This window comes from Schistocerca gregaria, chromosome X (genome assembly GCF_023897955.1).
Source record: "Schistocerca gregaria isolate iqSchGreg1 chromosome X, iqSchGreg1.2, whole genome shotgun sequence".
Lineage (NCBI taxonomy): Eukaryota > Metazoa > Arthropoda > Insecta > Orthoptera > Acrididae > Schistocerca > Schistocerca gregaria.
In genome coordinates this window covers 343,023,263-343,050,297 of record NC_064931.1, presented here as the reverse complement: position 1 = coordinate 343,050,297, position 27,035 = coordinate 343,023,263, and the positions used below count along the sequence as shown (strand labels likewise).

Sequence of the window (27,035 nt, the reverse complement as noted above, 5' to 3'; positions counted from 1 at the left end):
CTTTTTGAGGAAGTTAATCTAGAAGAAGGTATTAGTGACGATAATGTTGTGGCTTCTATGTCAGTGGAAGTTTCAAAAAAACCAAAGAAACAGCGTAGAGAGTTCTTGTTTGGGAAGCCAAATAAAAGTGTCTATAATGAATATCTTCATAGTCAGCTTCAAGCATTCACCGCGGGACACAAAGATATTGAGCAACTTTGGTTGAAATTTAAAGGTATTGTCCACCATGTGCTAGAGAAGTATGTGCCTAGAAAAAGTATAGAGGAGGGAAAGGATCCACCTTGGTACAACAAACATATTAGGAAGTTGCTGAGAAAGCAGAGAATTTTGCACAGTCGTTTTAAACGTGGTCCGTGCCCTGCTGACAAACAGAAATTATGCGAAATGAAAGCAGCTGTCAGAAGGACAATGAGAGATTCTTTTAACGAATTTGAAAGCAATATTTTATCTGCAGATTCTAAAAATAACACGAAAAAATTTTGGTCGTACGTAAAATCTATGAACACTACAAATAATTCAATACCTTCTCTTGCTGATGGTATGGCTAATGTAACTGATGATGATAAACAGAAGGCTGAAATTCTAAACCTAGCTTTCAAAAACTTGTTTATGGTAGAGGACTGCAGCACCATTCCCCCTTTCAATTATTCAACAAACGAAAGGATGGCTGACATAGTGTTTAGTGTATCTGGGATTGAAAAACAGTTAAGATCCTTAGACACCAGGAAGGCATCTGGCCCAGATGGCATCCCCGTAAGATTTTATGTTGACTATGCTACAAATATAGTACCATTCTTATCCATCATCTATCAACATTGGAACAGCGGAAGGTTCCACGGGATTGGGAGAAGGCCCAGGTCATAGCAATCTATAAAAAGGGTAGAAAATCAGATGAACATAATTACTGGCCAGTTTCACTGACATCTATTTGTTGTAGAATCGTGTAAAATATTTTGTGTTCAGACATAATGACCTTTCTAGACTCTGAGAAGCTCATCTGCAGAAACCAGCATGGTTTTAGGAAACAGCGGTCATTCAAGACACAGCTGGCCCTCTTTGTGCATGATATACAACAAGCTCTCAGGTTGATGCCATATTTCTCAACTTTCGAAAGGCATTCGACTCAGTTCTGCACTGTAACTTGCTACAAAAAGTGCGCGCTTACGGTCTATCCAATGACCTGTGCATTTGGATAGAAAGTTTTATAACAGACAGGGAGCAGTATGTCGTCCTGAATGGTGTGACTTCAACAGAAACAAGCGTAACTTCAGGTGTGCCCCAGGGCAGCATAATAGGTCCTCTGCTTTTTACGATTTACATAAACGATCTGGTTGATGGTATTGACAGCGGCATGAGACTGTTTGCCAGTGATGCTGTAGTCTACAGGAAAGTAGTATCACACGAAAAAAATGGCTCTGAGCACTATGGGACTCAACTGCTGTGGTCATTAGAACTTAGAACTACTTAAACCTAAGTAACCTAAGGACATCACACACATCCATGCCCGAGGCTGGATTCGAACCTGCGACCGTAGCAGTTGCACGGTTCTGGACTGCGCACCTAGAACAGCGAGACCACCGTGGCCAGCCGGCTATCACACGAAAGTTGTGAACAAATCAATGAGGATTTGCAGAAAATAAATGCACGGTGTAATGACTGGCAGTTATATCTCAATATTAGGAAGTGTAACCTACTGCATATAACAAGGCATAAATCCCCATTAATGTATGAGTACAAAATAAATGCCCAGTCTTTGGAAGCGGTAATGTCCATCAGGTATCTGGGTGTGACTATTTGAAATGATCTCAAATGGAATGATCTGATTACACAGGTAATGGGTAAGGCGAACTCTAGATTGCAGTGTATTGGTAGAATCCTGAAGCAATGCAGCCCTTCAACAAAGGAAATAGCTTACAATACATTAGTTCATCCAGTCTTGGAGTATTGTTTGTCTGTATGGGACCCTTACCAGTTGGATCTGATTCAAGAGATTGAGAAGGACCAAAGAAGAGTGGCAAGTTTCGTGGCTGGTGCAGTTAGCCATCGCGAGAGCGTTACAAATCTCATAGAGTGTTTGAAGTGGTACACACTTGAAGATAGATGGCACGCTAAGCAGAAGGGGCTGCTCACTAAATGCTGAAATCCGATCTTCACCAAGGGTGTAGAGCGTATATTATTACCAACAACTTTCAAATTGCACAATGATCATCATTCAAAGATAAGGGAAATAAGAGCTCGTACTGAGGTGGGGGGGAATATGATTTTGGTGCGAATTGTGCCCTCACCCCACACACTGCTTGGTGGCTAGCGGAGTCTATATGTAAATGTAGATGTAATGCATATTGTATGATGGTTTTGAACTTTGTTCACTGATCCTCAACACTATCTGTACTTGAGATAAAACTTTTGTGTTGAGCCATCAAGTACACTGAAATCAGCTTTTTTTCACTTTTGCTAAACAGAAAAATCTTCCTACCTTTTTTAATATTTCTATTTATGGCTGAAATCACCGATGCTGTAACTGCTTTATGATCACTGATTCCCCATTCTGCGTTAACTGTTTCAAATAGTTCAGGTCTGTTTGTCACCAGAAGGTCTAATATGTTATCGCCACAAGTCGGTTCCCTGTTTAACTGCTCAAGGTGGTTTTCAGATAATGCACTAAAAAGAATTTCACTGGATTCTTTGTCCCTGCTGCCCATTATAAACATTATAAATGTATAATTGTATACAAATGCATTAAGGCATTGATGTCAGTTGATCTTGATAAAAAGCTCTTGGAACCTTTAATCTCCACAGTTCTGTTCATATGCATTTCTTCCTCAAATCCCAGTTCCTCAGAACTGAAAACAAATTCCTACTGAATGATGGGATAAGTTTATCTTGTGTACAATTTTTTGGACCAATTCTGCAATTTACTGTGCATCATCAAGTTGAAACTTTGAAATTTTGTTGCCTTATGTTTTCAACATCTGAAGCACTGTATTAGGTTATCACCATTCGCTGCTTGTCTTGAAATCACTGTAACCTATGTCAAATGCAGTTTTATCACTATCATGCACATCCTATAACTCTATTGAGTATCCTTGAAATGCGTGAACACCAGTTATTGTAACAAGTGCGCCATGTCCTGCCTTGAATATTCTTAGTTTTTCTTATGCACTACATGGTCATATTGGTGCGGATTTTACTCTGCTGCAGATGGTCTTCCATGTATGTAGTTATGTTCAGTGTCCACTCCTTGGATGATGATTGTGTTTTACTGTGTTTCATTGGAGATGGGATTTGTGGCTTGCTGTCTGACAAGGATTATGGACTACATGGCTCAACACCTGTTTCAGTATCACTTTCACACGGTAAGCATGTATTATTTGTCAACTAAGCAGTTAAAGTATGCTCTGTAGCCTCATGCTGTGCCCACGGTTGAATATCTCCAGTTCCACCCCTGTTGCTATTAGTAGCCAATATTGTGATTGCAAGGTAGACAATATGTGGGGTGACGAATGCCATAAACAACACTGGCCTCGTGCTACTTTGCACTCAAGGGGTTCCTTGGGAGAGCAGCACAGGTGACCATAGAATATGAGGAGCCAGACGAGGCAGCAGATGTTCATGCACTCGAGTCTTATCCATACAGCATATAAAGGCTACACTCCAGTAACTATTGGGGCTGGCACAATCCCGTTTCCATAAAGGAAAGGGGTGCTCTCCATCAAACCAGATCTGATTGAAACAACACAGGAGCTTGCCTTTGGCTTCAAGGCGCAGATGACAGAGCATGGCATGATGAATATGATCTGGTTCTGGAACAGTGTCTCTGGCCAGACAGCTCATTCCAGTTCCCACATACAAAATGGAAAGAAGTAGACTACCTCACTACATGAGAAGAAATGGGGCCTCCACATCTCCACAATCCTATCGAATGACTGAGACTGAGGAGTCTGTCTGAGTGACAACGTGCAAGTAAAATAGCTCAGTTAAAACCTGAACAATATCTTTAGGGTCAACCACCAAGACTCCACTGCTCTACAAGAGCCATAAGGGAGGTGTACTGCCCTTGCTTGAAATCGACCTTACCAAATCTCCAACTCGTGCAGTGGAAGTGGACTGATTAATGGAAATCGCAAATTCCTTCCAGGAATTCCTGTTCCATTCTTTTATAACTCGTTTGCTTGTACTCTTATAGACATCAAGGCACAAAGATTTTCTGCAGCTGGATGGTGTTCGAATTTCCACAGAGACATGAGCCTGGCTACAATTGCTGAACAACATCCTTCGTTCCACTAAGGGACAGTCTGTTGCCTGTGTGCCTGTGATGGTTACCTGACTGGGGAATGGAATCTGCAGCAGCTCATTGGATTTCATGGTTAGCATTGTCCACCATCTCTTGAGAACATTCCTGTTGTTTGAAGAGTGCCTGCTGACTGTATCACAATCAATTTGCCCTTGGAAGCTTCCATCTTCGGGGTTTCCTGTCAAGGACTGTCCATTTCAGCTGTTGGATCCACCATGAAAGGTCTACATCTACATCTACATACATACTCCACAATCCACCATACGGTGCATGGCGGAGGGTACCTCGTACCACAACTAGCATCTTCTCTCCCTGTTCCACTCCCAAACAGAACAAGGGAAAAATGACTGCCTATATGCCTCTGTATGAGCCCTAATCTCTCTTATCTTATCCTTGTGGTCTTTCCGTGAAATATAAGTTGGCGGCAGTAAAATTGTACTGCAGTCAGGCTCAAATGCTGCTTCTCTAAATTTCCTCAGTAGCGATTCATGAAAAGAACACCTCCTTTCGTCCAGAGACTCTCACGTGAGTTCCTGAAGCATTTCCGTAACACTTGTGTGATGATCAAAACTACCAGTAACAAATCTAGCAGCCCGCCTCTGAATTGCTTCTATGTCCTCCCTCAATCCAACCTGATAGGGATCTCAAACACTCAAGAATAGGTCATATTAGTGTTTTATAAGTGGTCTCCTTAACAGATGAACCACATCTTCCCAAAATTTTACCAATGAACTGAAGATGACTATCCACCTTCTCCACAACTGCCGCTACATGCTTGTCCCACTTCATATCGCTCTGCAATGTTATGCCCAGATATTTAATCCATGTGACTGTGTCAAATGCTACCCTACTAATGCAGTATTCAAACATTATGGGATTCTTTTTCCTATTCATCTGCATTAATTTACATTTATCTACATTTAGAGTTAGCTGCCATTCTTTACAACAGTCACAAATCCTGTCCAAGTCCTCTTGTATCCTCCTACAGTCACTCAACGACGACACCTTCCCGTACACCACAGCATCATCAGCAAACAGCCGCACATTGCTATCCACCCTATCCAAAAGATCATTTATGTAGATAGAAAACAACAGCGGACCTACCACACTTCCCTGGGGCACTCCAGATGATACCCTCACCTCTGATGAACACTCACCATCGAGGACAACGTACTGGATTCTATTACTTAAGAAGTCTTTGAGCCACTCACATATTTGGGAACCAATCCCATATGGTCATACCTTAGGAGTCTGCAGTGGGCTAATGAGTCAAACGCTTTCCGGAAGTCGAGGAATATGGCATCTGTCTGATACCCTTCATCCATGGTTTGCAAGATATCGTGAAAAAAGGGCGAGTTGTGTTTCACAGGAGTGATGCTTTCTAAAGCCATGCTGATGCATGGACAGCAACTTCCCTGTCTCAAGAAAATTCATTATATTCAAACTGGGAATATGTTCGAGAATCCTGCAATAAACTGATGTCAAGGATATTGGTCTGTAATTTTGAGGATCCATCTTTCTACCCTTCTTATATACAGGCGTCACCTGCGCTTTTTTCCAGTCCCTCGGGACTTTACGTTGGGCAAGAGATTCGTGATAAATGGAAGCTAAGTAAGGAGCCAATGCAGTAGAGTACTTTCTGTAAAACCGAATTCGAATCCCATCAGGATCTGGCAATTTATTTATTTTCAACCCATTCAGCTGCTTCACAACCCCAGGGATGTCTATCACTATGTCCTCCATACGGGAATCTGTACTAAGCTCAAACAGGGGTATGTTTGTATGATCCTTCCACGTGAAAGATTTCTCAAATGCTAAATTTAAAATTTCAGCTTTCGTTTTGCTGTCTTCTGTTGCCAGGTCAGACCGATCAGTGAGTGACTGGATGGAAGCCTTCGACCCACTTACTGATTTTACGTAAGTCCAGAATTTCCTTGGGTTTTCAGCAAGATCTTTTGCTAAGGTATGATGGTGGTAGTGGTTGTATGCTTTGCGCATCGCTCTGTTTACAGCAGCACGAATCTCTACTAATGTTTGCCTGTCTTCATCCTCCTGATCTTTCTTGTACCACGAGTGCAACTCTCTTTGCTTCCTGAGCATTCCCCGAATTGCGCTTATAAACCACAGTGGCCCTTTTCCGTGGGTAACCCACTTTTTCAGCACATACTTCTACAATGCGTAATTTACAATGCGTTTAAAATCTGCCCATAATTCTTCCACGTCCATCGTACTGGAAGTAAATGAAGACAATTCATTTACTAAGTGGGATGCTAACAACTGCTTATCTGCTCTTTCTGGTAAGAATACTCTCCTAGCCATCTTGATCGACCTTTTAACTTTCGTAACCATAGTCGTAATGACAACATTATGATCACTAACCCCGGTCTCAACACTGACACCGCCGATGAGGTCTGGTATGTTTGCGGCTACCACATCTAAAATATTTCCCTTACACGTTGGCTGTCGATTTTGCTGCTCAAGACAGTTTTCGGATAATGTGTTCAAAAAAAAAGTAATTCACACGACAGCTTGTCTGTACCACCTGTAATGAATAATGAATCCATAGACATCCCAGGTGGTCACTGCAGTGTAAATCTGCAGTCATGTCCCACTGAAATGAGTCTACAATAGCTGGGAAGCAAAAACAAAGACCAGTGGCTGAAGATGACCCTGTAGCTGTAGTAAAGTGTGTCATCTGACCAGAGTTCTTAAAGTAGATACTTTCTAAATGGTCAAAACTTGCTGCGGACAGAGCTCAGAGGGTGTAGCAATTCCAACCAACCCCTGTGTCATTCTCATGCGATAGGCATCACTGGATACTGATATGGAGAGGCATGTGGTAAACACACCACTCTCCTAGTTGTTGTCAGTTTTTGTGACCGGAGCCACTACTTCTCAGTCAAGTAGCTCCTCAATTGGCCCCACAAGGGCTGAGAGCACTACACTTGCAACAGTGCTCAGGAGACCCAAAGAGTCACCCATCCAAATGCTAGCAAAGCTCAACCGTGCTTGACTTCAATGATATCACAGAAATTGGTGTTACCACTGTGGCAAGACCAGTGACCTATAAATGGACAAAGTGCTTGATAATTTGACCCCTGGAGAAAGTGTTAGCCAATCTCCACAACACATTGTGTGCACTGAAATCAACCATTAAGACGAATGAGTGGCGCAGTGCCCAGAAGACCTGTCAGTCCAACTGCATCCAATGGATTGTGAGGCGGAAGATGTAAGAATTACACTGTGATCTTAACTGATGTGATAGCTTCTATGCAACTACATGTATGGCCATTGTAAGGGAGGCAGGACAGAAATGGCACCTGCCATCAACAAAAACTCCCACTCCGCCCTGTTCCAAGTAAAACCATCCTCCCTTAACTCAGGTGGGTCAGTGACTAAAATTAGATTTTTGCAAGTGGATGCTGAATGGTCTCATGTGAGAGAGTGCTGTAATTCTTCCAAATGAGAGTGATATTCACTTAAGTTCCACTTTGATACAGAAGTCCCTGGTGGAGCCATCGATTAACAAGGGTTGCAATTTACCCAAGAGGTCAGGGAAATATCCGTTGGTGCCAAGCTCTCCGGTTCCTCCATGTGGATATCAGTATCACGGACAGAGCCCCACAAGCCTGAGGAACTGAGGAAGTCTTATACAACCTGGAGGCAGCAGGATCCCCGGAGGTTGTCCACTAGACATTCACCCCATCAGCGTGGAGCACCCCTTGAAGTTGAGGTTTTATTTTTCGAGGTGAACCTTCCTCACCCTCCAGATGTTGAAGCCAAAACCATAATTCCCTGATACACACAACATTCCACCACCACACTTATGGTCCCCAAAATATTCCCAGAATTTACGGTAGAAGAGGTTTGGCGGCATCTGTTCCAAGACTGGGAAACCCAGATTCACTGTGCCCATACCCAACCACTAAAGGCAGAGCTACCTAGGAAAAACACAGCCCTCCCTTCCCAAAGTTATGAAACACTCTTTGCTAGGCCCATCTGCCGAGACCTCTCCAGCTTGGGTCAATCTGCCAGTAGTTGTGCCAACATCGGAATACTGCTCAGTGTCAGAGAGGCACTCAGATCCTCATGGCCAGCAATGAAGGTACCTACAATAAGGTGGCGTCCCGTGGGAGGGTCATTAGGCAAGGCATCGTTAACAGAGATGCACACCCCTACAAATTTACCCATCTGAGCCCAACCAATTCTGTTATGTAGCTTACACAGCAAGCTGTCAATCTCAACTTAACCAGGTACGTAGTGAGTGAGCTGTGGTGCACTGTCAATGCCCACAGCTAATTTGGGTATTGGCCAAGTCAGAGGGTCAATAGCTCTGATGCACCAGGAAAACAGACAACACTGGGAAGGTGGGAATAACTGGACAAATTTGAACAGACCCTTTCTAAATTATCAGCTTTCATTTGAGAATTGTCAAGGTTTGATATGCTATGAGGAGAGCATTCTTGATCCTTTGCAAAGAAAAATAACTCTTAGTACTTTTAAAATAGTGGATATAACGAAGCATTATGTAATACAGTAATGAATACAGTACAACCAATTTTTCATTGCTGCAATTTATACAATTCATAATTTTCTTTATCTGTCTCTTTCCTGGACCTCCACCACTCTGAGCTCTTTTCTGAAACTTTATCTGAAATTTTAGAACTTGGTTTTATTACATTTTGGTCTACAGTTGGAATATTGTCTAGAAATGTCTCAGCCATCTCTTCATATGCCCTGTTTTTCCATTTATTCTTTTTCATTTGACGTTGCTGGGCCATTTTCCACACACAAAGCCTTTCACTATACAATTTTATAAGTTTCTTTCATGTGATCATTGGTCCGGCACTTTGCCACACTGGTAACAAACAGAACTTGTTGTGACATAAAAACCTCATAAAAACTCACTTGCTGAGCATGGTGTGATCCATTGCACAAATCTGCATATGCATGCCCAGTTAATGAGGATGGATCACCTGTTCTGCTATGAACAGCCTCAAAGTCATGTCCCTAGTAATACAAAGGCAGGACTGCATGTTTTCCAGAATCTGCACAACACATCAGTGTCCCTTCACTAAAACCCACCTCTGTGCACTCAGCTAATGCAGACCACTGCAGACAGTTCAGCACAAGACACTGAAGTGATCAGTTGAAGCAACTCACAATTGTTTTTGTTTTCCTGATAACTATTCTGTGTTATAGTACATAGTAATAATAATAATAATAATAATAATAATAATAATACACTACTGGCCATTAAAATTGCTACACCAAGAAGAAATGCAGATGATAAACGGGTATTCATTGGACAAAAATATTATATTAGAACTGACATGTGATTACATTTTCACGCAATTTGGGTGCATAGATCCTGAGAAATAAGTACCCAGAACAACCACCTCTAGCCGTAATAACGGCCTTGATATGCCTGGGCATTGAGTCAAACAGAACTTGGATGGTGTGTACAGGTACAGCTACCCATGCAGCTTCAACACAATACCTCAGTTCATCAAGAGTAGTGACTGGCATATTGTGATGAGCCAGTTGCTTGGCAACCATTGACCAGACATTGTCAATTGGTGAGAGATCTGGAGAATGTGCTGGCCAGGACAGCAGTCAAACATTTTCTGTATCGAGAAAGGCCCGTACAGGACCTGCAACATACGGACTTGCATTATCCTGCTGAAATTTAGGGTTTCGCAGGGATTGAATGAAGGGTAGAGCCACAGGTCTTAACACATCTGAAATGTAACATCCATTGTTCAAAGTGCCCTCAATACAAACAAGAGGTGACCAAGACGTGTATTCAATAGCACTCGATACCATCTCGCCGGGTGATACGCCAGTATGGCAATGACAAATACACACGTCCAATGTGTGTTCACCGTGATGTCGCCAAACACAGATGGGACATCATGATGCTGTAAACAAAATCTGGATTCAATCGAAAAAATGAGATTTCGCCATTTGTGCACCCAGGTTCGTTGTTGAGTACACCATCGCAGGCGCTCCTGTCTGTGATGCAGTGTCAAGGGTAATCGCAGCCATGGCCTCCAAGCTGATAGTACATGCTGCTGCAAACATCGTCGAACTGTTCATGCATATGGTTGTTGTCGATAGTCCGTGCTGCTGCAAACATTGTCGAACTGTTCATGCAGATGGTAGTTGTTTTGCAAACGTCCCCATCTGTTGACTCAGGGATTGAGACGTGGCTGCACGAACCATTACACCCATGCGGATAAGATGCGTGTCATCTTGACTGCTAGTGATACTAGGCATTTGGGATCCAGTACAGTATTACCCTCCTGAACCCACCGATTCCATATTCTGCTAACAGTCATTGGATCTCAACCAACGTGAGCAGCAATGTCACGATACCATAAACCGCAATCGCAATAGCCTACAATCCAACCACTATCAAAGTCGGAAACGTGATGGTACGCATTTCTCCTCCTTACATGAGGCATCACAACAATGTTTCACCAGGCCATGTCGGTCAACTGCTGTTTGTGTATGAGAAATCGGTTGGAAATTTTCCTCATGCCAGCACGTTGTAGGTGTTGCCACTGGTTCCAACCTTATGTGAATGCTCTGAAAAGCTAATCGTGTGCATCTCACAGCATCTTCTTCCTGTCAGTTAAATTTCGCGTCTGTAGCACGTCATCTTCTTGGTGTAGCAATTTCAATAGCCAGTAGTGTAGTATTACTACTACTCTGGAAATATGTATCAAACTCTCTCCACGCTCTTTTTGGTTTCTGATACCTTCTTTACATAGTCTTCTCAGATGTCTGGTGCTTGCTTCAGTGCCACATAAGGTAATAGTTTTGCTGCTTGCATGACATGTCCACTTCAACCTTCCAATGGGTGGGTCCCAAGCTATACTTAGCTGCAGCCCGCCATCTTTAATGAAGGTGCTGTCACAGATTTTTATCTTGATCACTTCTCTTATGATGCTACCCTAGAAACTATTAGACCATGTAATAGGTGATGTCTTGTCAAATGTGATATGATGTCCTTTTTCTGGAGCATGTTCTGCTACCACTGATTTCTCAGAGAACCGAGGGCAAAAGCACCTCTGTTTTCCACACAGCATTATTAGATAGTACACACCATCTGTCCAATTAAAAACTGTCCAGTCCAACGCAGTATTTTATATACACCTGGCGTTCTGAGGCCTACATAAATTTTCACAGGCCTCATGACTTGTCAGATGTTTGCTGGAGTCCTGAAGACTGAATAGTTTTTATGCCTCTTTAGAAGCTGCCCAATCTTTCATGTTACTGAGCCATAGAAGGTCAAAAACACAAGCTTCCGCATGTCCTTGAGATCCTACTGCTGCGTATTTTCGGAAAGATGGCTTGTGAAATCTGGGGGCTGTTGTACCTATTTCTCTTCAATACTATCCAGAAACAGCTAAACTGCTTCAGCAGCTTTTCATCGTTTGATGGCTCACCTCCATCGTGAACTTGATTTTGTCATGGGGTTTGCAGATTAGATCCAAAAATTCTCCCAGCTTTTCAAATCCATGAGACCAGACAACTAACTAGGCTTTGCGGGAGCTATGTCCAGGGCGATGTCCACAGAGCACTTCATAAACAAATTAGCTATAAATTGACCTAATGGGCTTCCCATCATGATACTGTCAGCCTGGTTAAAATTTTCTCCATCACGCAAAAAATATAAAATTAGACTATGCTTAATAAAATCTTAAACAGTGTCACCAAATAACTGGAAGAGCAGATCTGTAGAACTTTCAGTGGGAACAAGCATGAATAATACCACCACATCAAGGCTAACCATAATGTCTCCTCTTCAATGACACTAGCAATTAATTCAACTGGAGGAGTTGGTCATATCTTCATGCGGTGCACATAGTGAGTAACGTGTGGAGTTAGGAGGCTGGCCAAATGTTTCGCGAGTGTGTAAGTCAGCAATCCAATGATGTTCATGATGGGACACAGAAATGTTTTCTTCTTGAGAACCTCTGAAAGGCCATACAATGTAGGTGGTCGAGGTGCCTGAAAGAAGAGTTTTTTAATGCCATTCTCTTCCAGTGGATACTTTTTTAGAAGCTCCAAACTTTTCCTCATTATTCTAAATGCTGCCCTTTATAATTTTTGATACATCTCCATCTCTAGTATCAACAGAATCTTCACTTCATAGCTGTCATGTTCCATAATAATGGTTGCATTGCCCTTGTCAACTGGCAGTACTAAGAGGAGAGGATCGTTGTGGAGTTTATTAAGGCCATTACACTCAGCTCTTGTCATGTTCGAAGCTGGCAGCTTGGATTTTGAAAGAACGCAGCTCATTACTGTATGAAACCACACTGAAAAGCTTAATATCAGGTTAGGGCCTACTTCACTGTGAACCTGGACATATGAATGTACACTTTAAGCAGAATGGGGTATTTGAGTATGGTTTACGAAATTCCGATGCTCTTGGAGTATCACCTAATGTCCTGTTTCTTTTATTACGTTATGTAAGTTCCCTTACTGCTTTAAAGGTACAAATATACAGGCTTCCTACTTCATCGTAGCTGCGCACGGGTAATAACAACTGTTTTATGGCTATGAATGGCAACTGCTGAAACGAACCTGTTTCTAATAGCTCGCGGGAAAATATCGCGAATGGTGGTTTGAAAAGCATCACTTTCAGTGTACATTTTCTTTTATGCAAGATGAATTATTTTGCCTATGAGAATGTGTGATGAATTTCTTAAATCATAGAGCGTTTGACTCCATTTAAAACTTGAAATTTTACTAGTACATTTGTGTGATGTATCCTGAAGTGTAAAACATGTAAAAAAAAAAAAAAAAAAAAAAAGACCAATTTATACGTGAAAAAGCTTAGCTTTTCTGATGGCTAATTGATCTTCTAGACCACTATTATATCTGAAAGCGCAGCTTTTCTTGTAGCCACACTTGTACATTAATTTAAACCATTAACTTTTCATACTTGTGTATTTGCGCTACTGAACAGTGTTGTTGCTGTTGACTGACTACATCACGAGTTCCATGCTCTGAATACCTGCTTTTATTGGCTTGCGAGATCACATGACATGAGCTGTGATTGACTTACAAAGCGCATCACAAATCTCAATTTAAATGCTTCGGTAACTAACGTGCTGTGTTTGGCAGAATTCGAATTTATACCTTCGTAATATGACAACATGCAGTGTACTTGTTGCTGCACATCAAACTTTTTTTTCCACTGGCAGTCATTTGCTAATGTGCCTAGCCAGTGCATGAAAACTTAATCCTTCAAAGGATTGCTAAGTTTTACAGCTCCGAGGGAAAGTATCCTGTCACTTAACACGGAGAAAGTGTATTTTCGTCTGGGAGAAAGTGTATTTTTAACCGGGAAATCCAAGAAAATCTGGGAATTTTTTTTCCTTGTCCACATATACACCCTGCTGGTGTTGTAGTTACAATGGCCATCAGTGAAAATAACTGGATTCTTTATGAAACTCTTCATCCACAGTAAAATATAATAAATGTAACATAACCAAATAAAGACACTATTTTTCAGGAATTAAACTGTGGAACAGGAATTGTTACACAGAAATGATTCCAATTTGTTTTTAAAACTTTCATAGCTGCCAGTAAATTTAATTCCAAAGGGACTGGGTCTAATATTTTTATGGTTGGATACTTTGCAGCTTTCTGTGCAAGAGAAAGCTTAAGTTGTGAACAGTTTCTGTTCATAGGGTTATGTTTACGAGTGTAGGTGGTATTTTCAAATTATGGCTAACTGTTCACAACAAATGTCATAATAGAGTAAATGCATTGAGGGTATTTTGTTAGTAAGCTTAGTGTCTTAAACAGATGCCTACACAAAGTTCAGACATGGGCCAGATATTATTCTTACAGCACGTTTCTGTGTAATAAATGCTTTGTGTCCATGTATGGAATTGTACCAGAAAATTATTCCATATGATACCTATGAATGGAAGTGTGTAAAATAAGCATATTTTCTAACACTTCCACCACTAATATTGACAATTACATGGGGAGGAAATTTTGCTGAACTCAAGCATTTGAGATCATCTACAATGGGCAATTCTCAGTTCATGTTATCAGTATGCACACCCTGCGATTTTGAGCACTCAGTTTTGAGTGTTTCCTGCACCCATTGCTGCATTACTTCTGATGTTATTTCTTGCCTTGTACAGAACAGGAAGAACTGTGTTTTGTGCAAGTTAAGTGCTAGATCATTTACCCAAAACTAATCAGTACCACTAGAAGGAATTTCATTTATTGGTCTATATGTTAGTTTGGGTCTGTTAGGCTTGATAATGATGGTCCAATCATAACTGAAGAGCAGCATTTCTGCGATTTCAGTGAATGGCGAAAGTTTATGTATATGTAGCAAGAACAGGAGTGGTCCCAGAATTGAATGCTGTGGCACAAGTATTATTTTCAGAATGAATAAACTCTTGATAAGACATGCAAGCTTTTTGATTTTTTTTTTCTAATTCTTCGCTACAAATATTGCCACATCAAAATCAACATAAATTCCAAATCCAAACATATGGCCAGCAAAGAAATACAATACATGTTACTGGAAGTATGTTCATTATGAACACAATGTACAGCCAGAAGTGAAATGACTTCATAGACAAAGAGTACAGCTATTTATACAAACACTGAATGTTACAGAATGCTGGTATTTATTGAAACAGGGAATATTCCAGGATATACAGACATAAGAGATGCAAAGAATCTTCCAGAGGTGATAAATACTAAACAACAAATAACTGCTAGGGATCAGAGTTGAACTGGTGACCCACAGCACACCAAGCAGCAACGCTAACCATTAGAATACACTGCATACACCACAGCTCGCAGCATTGCTCCTTCTCGTGGACAAACACTGACCCATTATTTCAGAATTTATCGCTGGGACCAACTACATTGCCCCATATCTAGTTCTTCTCAATAGTCCTGCCTATGGTGGTGCTTGTGGATCCTTTTGGTGTTACATCCTCTTAACTGTGATGAGTTACAAAGGTAGGCCACTCAGTCGAAGGTTCATGATTATAGGGTGGGTCTTCAATTTTCTTGAACCTCCCATCGGCAATCTGCCCCTCTGGACTGTAGTAGGGCTTCAGACAGAAGACATAGCTGAAGTCGCTGCACTTTTGACTTCTTTATGAAGGTTCATAATCTTTGCCTCCAAGTGTGATGTCCGACAGAGGATACAGTATGGCCCAGGTTAGTGCTTCAGAAACTCTTTTGATAGTCCATCTTCTAGCAGGGTTATATAAATCCAAATCAAGTCTACTGGGCTGTATTATACTGATGTTACTGTTGCTCTTTATCTTTCTGCTTGATGTCCAGAGTCTATGCAAGGCAGTTGCCTTGCTTCTTAAGTCCTGGTGATGAGATGATTCACGTAGTAATCCTGAGTATTGTCCAGTTGATACGGGAACAATGTATCCATTGTTCTCTCATTCTCATGGCGATGCAGCAGAAAGAATGACATGAAGCATATTAGATTATGTTGGATTCAGTTTTAATTCCATAGACCCAAAAATGAAATGATTCTCGTGGTTGTGAAACATGTCAGCAAGTATAACAAAAAAACCATAAAACATTTGAATATAATACTTATTACCCTGATCATATGTCAGAAGCTTGTGATAATAGGTGAATACATTAGGTAAACTGGAACTGCTAATTTTTACAGAAATGTGATGTCTTGCTTCGCCTTGCTGCATGTCAACATCCCAAACTCTGTTTCACAACATATGTTGAGAGCATAACTGCCAATGTCTTATTAAAGCATTCTGTGATTCATCAATGGATGGTAGCTAGTTGTCGTCTGTGGGTGAAGTTGCTATGTGAAATTACCTCTACACTGGTCTAGACCAAAACTTTCCAGAATCAGAGACCACCACATGGAGTGCATCATGTTTCAAAGTACTGTTTTCTACAAGGATCTTCACAATTTCTGAAGCTTCAGCAGTCAACAAAGCTTAATTGAAAAATGTGGCAGGTGAGGTAATCAGTGCAAACCATTGTTCATCAATTGCCATTTGTTTACTGCAGGAACCTCCCAAAGAGGTAGATTTCTTTTCAGTGTAATGGAGCTTTTGCCAATTGCATTGGTACGAGATCGTCCAGAGGTCATTTGGCCATGTACTTCCATCATTGGCATTCTTTACAGTGGCTCACAGAGTGTCTTAACAGATCGGTAGAGGCCTGGCCAGTGATACCTGCATCTGATTCTGTCCAGATTCATGAATCCAAGGTGACCAGCTGTTGGAGCATTGTGGAAATACTTAAAGAAGGCTGGCCCCAGATAAGCTGGTATGATGAGCAACCATTTCTGTCCCATCACATCATTGTTCCTGTTATACAATGCTGCATTAAATAATTTGAATTTTCCTTTGGTCAGTCCCTCCCTCCTCCAAGGTTTTTATGCTTTATAAATAGTGCTGTTCAGCAGCAATGTCATGTAATGCACTGGTAACTGCAATGTTGTTAATGCAGTAATGTTTTTTGGCAAACAATTCCTTGAAAGGCAGTCAGTCTCCATGTGTTTGTCAGTTTTTGTATACCATTGTGACTTACTCCTGAAGCCTCAGTGGTTATTTTGGCAGATGACCCAAAAGATCTGTCAGTCTCCTCAGCAAGTATAGGGAATGGTGATGCATCAAAACAGTGAATGGTTTGTCAAATGACAATGGCCAAGTTTGTTCATGACCCAAACTGCTTCAAAGCTTTCTTTCTCAGTTGTGGAGTTGTTATCTGACTTGGAGAGTATTCTGAAAGCATAAGCTATTACCTTTTCAATGCCTTCCATAATTTTCAGAAGAACTGCACCAATCCCATTATGCTAGTGTCGTCGTGAAATTCTGTCTTAGGATTCTTGTCACACAATTTTAGTACAGGAGAGGATATTTATTAAGGACAAGGAAAGACTTTTATTTTTTTATTTAGGTGGAGACCTAGACTCTGAACAAACTTCTATAGGATTGTCTGATGGCTTAGGTGTTCTTCAGATGTCTTTGAAAAGATGACTGTGTCATCCAGATTGCAAAGACACATTGCCCATTTGAGGCGTAGAAGTAAGTTGTCTTACTTATGCTCAGATGTGGCTGGAGGGTTTCATAATCCAAACTGTGTAACTTCGAACATTGATTTGCCAGTAGCCTCTCTGTGTGTCCATTGTTGAGAAATACTTCACACCTTTCAAGCAATTGAGAGTGCCATCAATGTACGGCAATAGATGGAAAATTGTCTTTGTGATTTTATTCAGTCATTGGCAGTTGATGCAGAAATGGTATGTACTGTCCTTCATAAGGACCACCAGAGAATACGAAGGACTCCCAGAAGGTTCAGTGGTGTCACCTTGCAGCATCTTCTCCACTTCTTCCTGTATTATCGATCATTACGCTAGTGACACACTGAATCAGTGTATTGGAACAGTATAGCTATCACATGCTACCGTTCCTCTGTCAGGCCAGATTGTATTGGCAGTTTGATAGTAGCTTGCTCCCTTGCACTATCTGTAGTGGTAGCGGAGCACAATTCTCCTCTGTGACACTGATACCTTTTATGGAGTGGTTTGGCTGTCCCCCTATGTACACACCTTCAGAGATAATGTGCTCTTGATAATTAGTTGCCCAAAGTTCTCCTTGACTACCTACAATCCTTATGATATCTCTGACTTGTAGATTTATTTTGTGAGCCTGAGTAGCCTTCTGCAAGTGACGAAAGCCTCACAATTTAACTGAGCATCTCAACTGACACTACAATCTTATCTCATTGATGATGATGGGATGGCAAAATCATAAATTGTGAACAACTGCCCAGAGCAAACGTTATGTGTGCCTGTTTGAACAGCTTTTTCAATCTGGAGCACTGACCTTCCAGTCTCCCTGAGTGCTTTTGATGCCTACAAAAAGTCCTATCCAAGACTTGCGTCACAATGATATTCTGTTAAAACAACAAATGCAAAGGACTGTGTTTTGTCATTGATAGTTATTTTTGTAATGTTGCTGTTGTCCGGGAGTATTTCATATTTGCAACCTTGAGCACAGTCACTTTAGTATAACCGAGTATAGTCTCATTTACCTGACAATGATAAGCATTTGACAACACAGAAAAGGATTGCCTTGAGTCTACCAGGACCTGGGCTAGTTGGTCTTTGATGGTGATATACAAGTGATTTCCTGTCATCCATGAAGTATTTTCATCTGTGGCAGCCTCACATTCATAGATGGTCATCTCGCTCAGCTTTTCGAATTTCGGCATGGAAGGTGAGGAGCTGCTACATCTATATGGCGAAGGAGAATGGCTACAGTTTGTTGGGAAGTGACCTGACCAAGGGTACAGTAATGAACTTTGGCATGCACATCGACTAGAGGTACCGGCAGTTGACTGATGTGAATGGGATTGTTCTGAAATTTGACATCTTGTAGAGTAATAATCAACAAAAGCTCACCTTCCTCCACTGAAGTAGTGCACAATGTGCCCAGCTCATTGCATGAAACCAGGCTGGGGTGTAGTCCTTCATCCTTCAAATGTCTGTTCTGTGGCATGGTGTTGTACTTAATGGGGCAGTTGGTTGTACCTGCTTTGGTCAGACATTGGGTTGCGATTTGATGGTGGCAGCGTAAGTCTGAGTTGCCACAGTCTCTTTTCAGAGGTGCATTCAAATGACAATGGATATGGGAGCCAAAAATTGAGACACTACTTCTACAATATTCTCTTCCATCCTGATGTATGAGGTCGACATTTGTGGCTGATCTCTCTGTGTATTCAGTCTGACAGTTACAGCTGTCACAAAATGTTGTACGTCTTCTTCCAACCTGGTGTATGAGAAATTCAAGGTCATTGTCTTCTTTCACAACAGCTATAGTGACAGCACATGAGAGAATCATATCTCCCTCATCAGATTTCTTCTACTGCATTTCCTCTTTGTGCTGGCACCATTTGATGAGTTGTTCTCCTGTGACATCCCTTAAAACATGAGCTTGGTGCATGTCTTCTGTGACTACTTTCATCAAATGTATTTTGCCAGTTTCTTTCATATTCTGATTAAGAATGTTGCTAAAAGCCAGAGCATTCTTTATGTGTGATTGTCATTTTGCCACTACAAAGGGTCCTGCTGTTCTGTTAAGTGGACTTCCTGCCGATTGTCACCAGATGTTTTCTTTAGTTCAGCCTTGAATTTGTCCCAGCTGCTACGCTTCTCTTGATTGCTCTTGAATGACTGCTGGGCTGTGCCATCTGAGTAAAAGTATACACTTGCTAGCCATGTCACATAATCCCACCTGCTTTATTTGCCAACTCTGTCAAATCCTTTCAGCTGTTTTATCTGGTCCTGACCAGTGTCCACAGAAAACACTGTAGGATGCCTCATGTGCAGCTAACTTAATGCAGTACTGCTTGTACTTGGTTCCTGTTCATGTAAGCAGTGGCTTTCGTGTTATTGAGTGGAGCCACTGTGATGTAGATGTCTGCAGTGCCCAGCATCTCCACCAAACAGTGTCCCATCAAAACCATGAAAAATCCAAATCTGAAGGCAGGTTCATCCATTAAATACAACCGTTTGCACTGGAACCATGTTTACTATGAATGCAAATATACTGCCAGAAAAGAACTGACCTTCCTGATGGAGTGCCAAACACCAAATATTCTGGAATATACAAACGCAAGATATTTAAAGAACACCCCAAAACTGATAAATATTAAATAACTGCTGTTGGTTGGACTCCAGATGGTGAACCACAGCATGCCAGGAAGTGAAAAAACCACTACAGTACATGCACTGCAGATCATGGCAGTAAGCAGTAGATGAATTAAGGTAATGGATTTGGAATTGGCAAGACATTAGGAGATGTAGTATTGTATGGCATTATTGCAGTGCTCATGAGGATGTTAGTATATAGGGAGGAAGCATCACCAATGACATGTAGGGAGTTAGATGGTAATTAGGTAGGAATGGTGGAAGAACAGTGGTTGAAGTGGTTGATGCCTTGATATCAAAAGCATGCCTCATTACATTTCCAGAATATAAACATCCTTCTGACATCACAATTCTGCATCATGACACTTCATACTCCTACAGAATGGGCCAATAGGCTAAGTTATAAACAGATGTGTAGCCTTCTCATTGCAGTGAATAGTTTATATGCAATCTAGTGAGCCTGCAGCTTCAAACAATTCATGAGGAAAATTCGATCTTTTCTTATAAACTGTATTATTCATATGGCCTAGATAGAAGAGAATTGTACCAAACACAAGACTTGTTGTGTGTATTGATGACAACAATAGAAAATCATGTACTTGAGAAATATCCATAAAGGTCTCAGCAAATAAAGTGGAACATTGTAAATGTGTCTGATAATAGTTTCAGGAACAAAATTGCAGTCAGCATGATTCATCATTTTAAGAATCTAGAAGTATTTTAAGTTGTTCAGGTGTCAACTAGCAACTGTTCATTCTAAAATTGCTTTTTCTTTTTTTCTAGGGTTGAAACTTTTGTATGTATATTAGGGGTATAATGTTTTGAATGTGTCAACATAAGTATGGTCCATTTGCACTAGATCAGTTTTCTTTGTTGTAGCCTTAAGTATTTACTTCTGCTCCTACTTTTGTTCACTCTTTGCATACACAAAGTGTAAGAGTTATTTGGATACCAACATATTTCAGCTTTTAAACTTGATTAGGAAACAAATTCTTCTGTTAGATTGTAGATGCTTCCTCATTTACTTTACATATGTATATGAAACAGTATATCAAATAAAATAAAATTTTAAGAAGTCATCTGTTTTACAAGCACAATACATATTCAGATACCTAGGATTTTCTTTTACTAGTTGTAAAACCTCATGCTAACAACAGTTGAATGTATCAGGAAACTTAAAATAAGTGTTCTGCCATGGAAAGGAAATTGGTGTTGGTGGTTGTGTGGGGATGAATTAGTGTGTCAGTATCAATACACACAAGACTGAAAATTGAAATTTAGATTTTTATTTACAAAAAGGGACAACAATTTTTTTAAAAAGGCATACATTGTGCCTTACTAAGTGCAGTCGTAAACAGAAGTCTTTGATTCTATTGGTTTCAGTGTCTCTGCTGTTGTTATTTTGGCCATCTTTGTGAAAATGGATGAATTGTTTCGCTTTTATTCACCATGTGATTGCTTGTAGTGGACTATTCTAATGTGTTACATGAATTCTGAGCATATGTAAAGCAGAAGACTGAAATGTCTTCAGCTTTTTTGAAGTGTTGTACAGAAACCACCTTGTTGAATGTGGCAGTGTTCTCATTACCACTAGCCTGTAGGTAGATAAAATTGTTTTCATCCACATCTATACCCAGCAAGCCATCATATGGAAGAGCGGAGAGGAGGGTGCTTCCGGTACTACTTTCCAATCCAAACCTAGTTTTTTTTCACATCTCATGCATGTTTGCCTTCAGTATATTTATGTGTGATGTTGCCCATTATTCCTAAAATGAAATACAAGTTTTTGATTCCAACTCAACTTGCTATGCGTCTCCAGACAAGCACTGAGCTAATGCGTTTGGATTGCACCTAAAATGGTGCTAGGTGTAAAGTTAAAAATATAAGTGAAATCAGCAAACCATCAATATATGAAAGGTATGATATTAAGATTTGAATAAACTGTGTTCATATATTTTATCCTGATAATAGAGCTTTTTTCAGTGGAAAGCAAAATGCATTTATTTCTGAATTCCATCTAAACTGGTTTTGGTTCTACTGCGTTTAATCTTCAAAATAAACTGTTATTTCTGTGTTAACTTAGAACAGATATTCACAGCAACTGAAAATGCAGCTGTTGAAAGTCTTTTTTTTATGTGCAGCTGTTAATTTTGTGCACATAACATCCTTGTTTGTAACCTCAGCAATTGTGGCTAGTCATTTCACAGGTTAATTCAGTAACCACACATGTAGATAAAAGCTCTGACATTGATATGCATTCCAGGTCAAGAAAGGGCAGCAGAGATTAACATTTCTCACGATATTTTACAAGATTGTCCATATTTTGGATGTTTTTCTCAAGACTTGTGAATGAGATAAATTCTCATCCCTAAAAGTAGAAGCTAGGCAGGGAACTCATGTGTTCTCAGATATTTGTGTAGGAAATGTGAGTTCATGCTGGCCTTCTGTAATGCGATCACTGATGCAAGGAATGATGGTGGAAGAGTTCGACCTTTTTTTGGAGACCTCCTACCAGGTAATTCATCTCCACAGTGGTATGCCATTAAAATTGCTACACCACGAAGATTACATGCTACAGATGTGAAATTTAACTCACATGAAGAAGATGCTGTGATATGCAAATGATTAGCTTTTCAGAGCATTCACACAAGGTTGGCGCCGGTGGCGACACGAACAACGTGCTGACATGAGGAAAGTTTCCAACCGATTTCTCATACATAAACAGCCATTAACTGGCGTTGCCTGGTGAAACATTGTTGTGATGCCTCATGTAAGGAGGAGAAATGCATACCATCATGTTTACGACTTTGATAAAGGTCAGATTGTAGCCTATCGCAATTGCGGTGTATCGTATCGCGACATTGCTGCTCGCGTTGGTCGAGATCCAATGACTGTTAGCAGAATATGGAATCAGTGGGTTCAGGAGGGTAATATAGAATGCCATGCTGGATCCCAGTGGCCTCATATCACTAACAGTCAAGATGACATGCATTTTATCTGCATGGCTGTAACGGATCGTGCAGACACGTCTCGATCCCTGTGTCAACAGATGGGGATGTTTGCAAGGCAACAGCCATCTGCACGAACAGTTCGACGATGTTTGCAGCAGCATGGACTATCCGCTTGGAGACCATGGCTGCGGTTACCCTTGACGCTGCATCACAGACAGGAGCACCTGCGATGGTATACTCAACGACAAACCTGGGTGCACGAATGGCAAAACGTCATTTTTTCAGATGAATCCAGGTTCTGTTTACAGCATCATGATGGCCGCATCCATGTTTGGTGACATAGCGGTGAACACACATTGGAAGCGTGTATTTGTCATCACCATACTGGCGTATCCCCTGGCGTGATGGTATGGGGTACCATTGTTTACATGTCTCACTCACTTCTCGTTCGCATTGACAGCACTTTGAACAATGGACATTACATTTCAGATGTGTTACGAATCATGGCTCTATCCTTCATTCGATCCCTGCGAAACCCTACATTTCAGCAAGATAATGCATCACCGCATGTTGCAGGTCCTGTATGGGCCTTTCTGGATACAGAAAATGTTCGAGTGCTAGCCTGGCCAGCACATTCTCCAGATCTCTCACCAATTGAAAACGCCTGGTCAGTGGTGGGTGAGCAAGTGTCTTGTCACAATATGCCAGTCACTACTCTTGATGAACTGTGGTATTGTGTTGAAGCTGCATGGGCAGCAGTACCTGTACACACCATCCAAGCTCTATTTGCCTCAATGCCCAGGCATATCAAGGCTGTTATTATGGCCAGAGGTGGTTGTTCTGGGTAGCTATTTCTCAGGATCTATGCACCCAAATTGCGTGGAAATGTAATCACATGTCAGTTTTAGTATAATATATTTGTCCAATGAATACTTGTTTATCATCTGCATTTCTTCTTGGTGTAGCAATTTTAATGGCCAGTAGTGTAGTTTTCCACTGTAGACAGCAGATGGTCAGTAAATCTTTGAAAGTGTATGATGACTGGGTTTGTGAGGCATTTTAATCGTTAAGTTGTTTATTTCATATACTTTTATTCCATTTTGTCATGTTGCAAGATTAGTGTCCCAATATATCTGTATAAAGTTGTAGACATTCAAATTAAAGCCCTCTTTTTTTGTATAGTTGTAGATTGCTAATAATTTTAATTTTATTGGTTCGTAACTGGCTATGTTACAAACTGAAACAGAAGTGTCTCTTTTGGCACGACTGAAGTTTACTGTCTATTCTTTCATATTGTTCAGTATGTTCACTGGCACATTGGTCTCCAAGATATAGTGGGTTTAGGGCTGCAGACATCATTAATGCAAAGATGGTTGTCATAGGTTGGTTGTGTATAGGCTAGTAGGTTATGTATTAGGTTCCCTGGTAGCTTTGGAATCAGAATTGCTTAGTTTAGCAATAACATTATTTATTCAGAAAGATGCTTATAGAGAGGTCGATGGTGACTGATTGGTGCACAAAGGCCCAGGCAGCAGCTGCTATCTTAGCATAGCATGCAGTGAAATGCTTGACCATGGCTGGTTGAGGATCTGCCATCTCTTACCTCATCTACCTGCTTCTGTAAGTCCATGTTGACTGCTTACATTTGTGCCATCTACTCTGGCAAATCCAGAACTGCCTCTGTAGTGGTTACCCATGTTGCCTTAGTTTCCTCATTGTAAAGTCTATGTATACACAGCAGGAAAGACAGATTAATGTTTAAGACTGAACACTTGGAGTACTATGCCCCAACAAATTACGCTGCCCATACCTGACTGGATGCAAACGACCATCAGTTTCTCCATTGTTACTCCTAAAGTCACTCAGATTGCAGAATGAGTCTATTTTCACCATCTGCACTTCAACCAACCCTCCATTCCAGATGTTTAATCATTGTTAAGACAACAGCATGGAAAAAAACAACAGTTCATTCCTACTCACAATGTTATGATGAATGCTGTCCCGTGTCATTGCTCATTGTCATTGGCTTTCTTCTGACACCGAGTGTAATGGGCTTGTGGGGTGCAAACACCATTAATGTCAAAATGAACATTTCAGGATGGTGTATGCAGATAATGAACTTCAATTACTAGCTCCCCAGTGGTAATGGAGTCAGAAAAGCTCAATTATTAGTAACATTCTTTATGCAGCAAGACATTTGTACAGAGGTTGATGGTGACGATTTGGTGACCTCTAGGCAGCAGCTGCTACGTTAGCATAGCATACAGTGGAAAACATGACTGTGGCAGCCTAAGGACTCTGGCCAGGAGATGTACCTCAGTGAAGTGGCTGCAGCTGGTGGCCTAGCAGATGTGAGAATGACGTCAGTGTTGGGTTGTCAGTGTACACGTGTGCTAGACAGCTGGTTGCTTTGATGGTTGCGCAGGTATTTGGCTTGTTGGCACTTGGGCATTGAACCCATGACCAGTTGGAGGTGCCCGGAGACTAGACTAGACAGTACCCTCCTGGTGGCACTAGCTACAGCCCCAGAATTATTATGTCTAACAATGGCCCATAGGCCAGCAGGTAGCAGGTGATGCAGTGAGGCATAGATTAAGCCAATTGGCCCACATGGTACTGACAGCTGGTGTGGAGAACATCGAAGACATGATACTTCTAGGGTCTGTACTTCTGTTAATTGTATTGGCATGTGATATGAGTAAATTTGCGACTTGAATTGATCTTAGCCATTAGAGTGAGCACAATATTGAATGTGATGTGGTCTTGGCCAGTGTGTGCACTAATATATTTTAAAGTTAAATTTATGAATTTTTATGAATCATAAATTTTCAGTTTCCTCTAAAAAAGATATGTCCCTCAATAAACGTAAATTACCAAACATTTCTCTGCATTTATTTTCACTATGCAATATTTCATTGGCACCATTTGTATGTATCTTGATGTAATTGTCTATATTTTTACTGTCATAAGATTACATGAATGCAACAGTGTGTTGAAAATGAATCTGTTGTTTAGTAGTAAAGTGTGAGTTACTTGCTTTTGATAGGGTACTCTGGAACTGATCTGGGACTGCATATGTAACAATCATTTTATGGCCAACAAACTTACATTGAACACAAAATTTGCATTATGTTACAAGAGATTACAGCAGTCATTATTCCACAAAACCAGACAATAATAGTTCTTGATTAAAATAATATAAGTCGAAGTTGATTGCTTCATTGTGCATGTGTATTGTAATTATAATATTGAGCCCAGTTCCAAGTAAATCCTATGCTACTGGGATCCACACATTCACAAAATAAGAACACACTACAGAAATGTTACAGCTGTTCATGGAGTTCATATAATAGGTACATCACTCTAACCACTCAGTAATCAGAAAGCACAGCAATCACTATCCAAACGCAAGTCCAGTTAACACTTTACTTTATAGAGGTGGAGTTGGAGTTTAATAGTAGAAGTTAGTGAAGGAAAAACAGAGTAAACTGCCTACTGGGTGGCCTTATGTTGGTTCCATATAGATTTCCGTGTGACTGGCCTGTGATATTAGTGCCACCTCTGCCAGTGGCAACCTAATCGAACATGGTCAGTTTTTCTCATATCGACACATCTTTATGTTCCTTCTGCATGTCTGGGGGAGTTTACTAAAACCGCAGCATGACACTTTCTTTTATTGGCAAGGAAACTACAGTAATGACACTTCTTATAAAAGTGATAAGCTTATGGTGATGTAGGGCTTGTAACAAGTCACCCCCTTCACCCCCTATTTTTATTTTGAAAGTAAAGTTGACAGTCTTGCAGTGACACCCTATATGTAACTATAGATGTTCATACTGCAGTTCATTTATATCAATACTTTTTGTAAATTTACAATAATGACAACACGAAACATACTTATGTAGCTGAAATAGATTTAATACCAGAGATTAGTGTCATGACAACACACTAATTACCCTTGTCATGAATGCTGATCATTTTCCTGCCAAGCTATTTAATGTTAAATTACCTAAGAACAAACAGCAGCATCTTCTGCTCTAAAACCTCTCTGATGTTGTGATTGCAATTAAAAGTGCCCTTAACTTGT

At 40.7% G+C, this 27,035-nt stretch overlaps 1 protein-coding gene across 3 annotated transcripts in view; it reads left to right on the top strand.

Annotated features, from left to right (window-relative positions):
* LOC126298940 (uncharacterized) overlaps positions 1 to 27,035 on the top strand; it is a 256,120-nt gene that overhangs the window by 77,781 nt on the left and 151,304 nt on the right. The gene's annotated exons all lie outside the window — the stretch shown is intronic.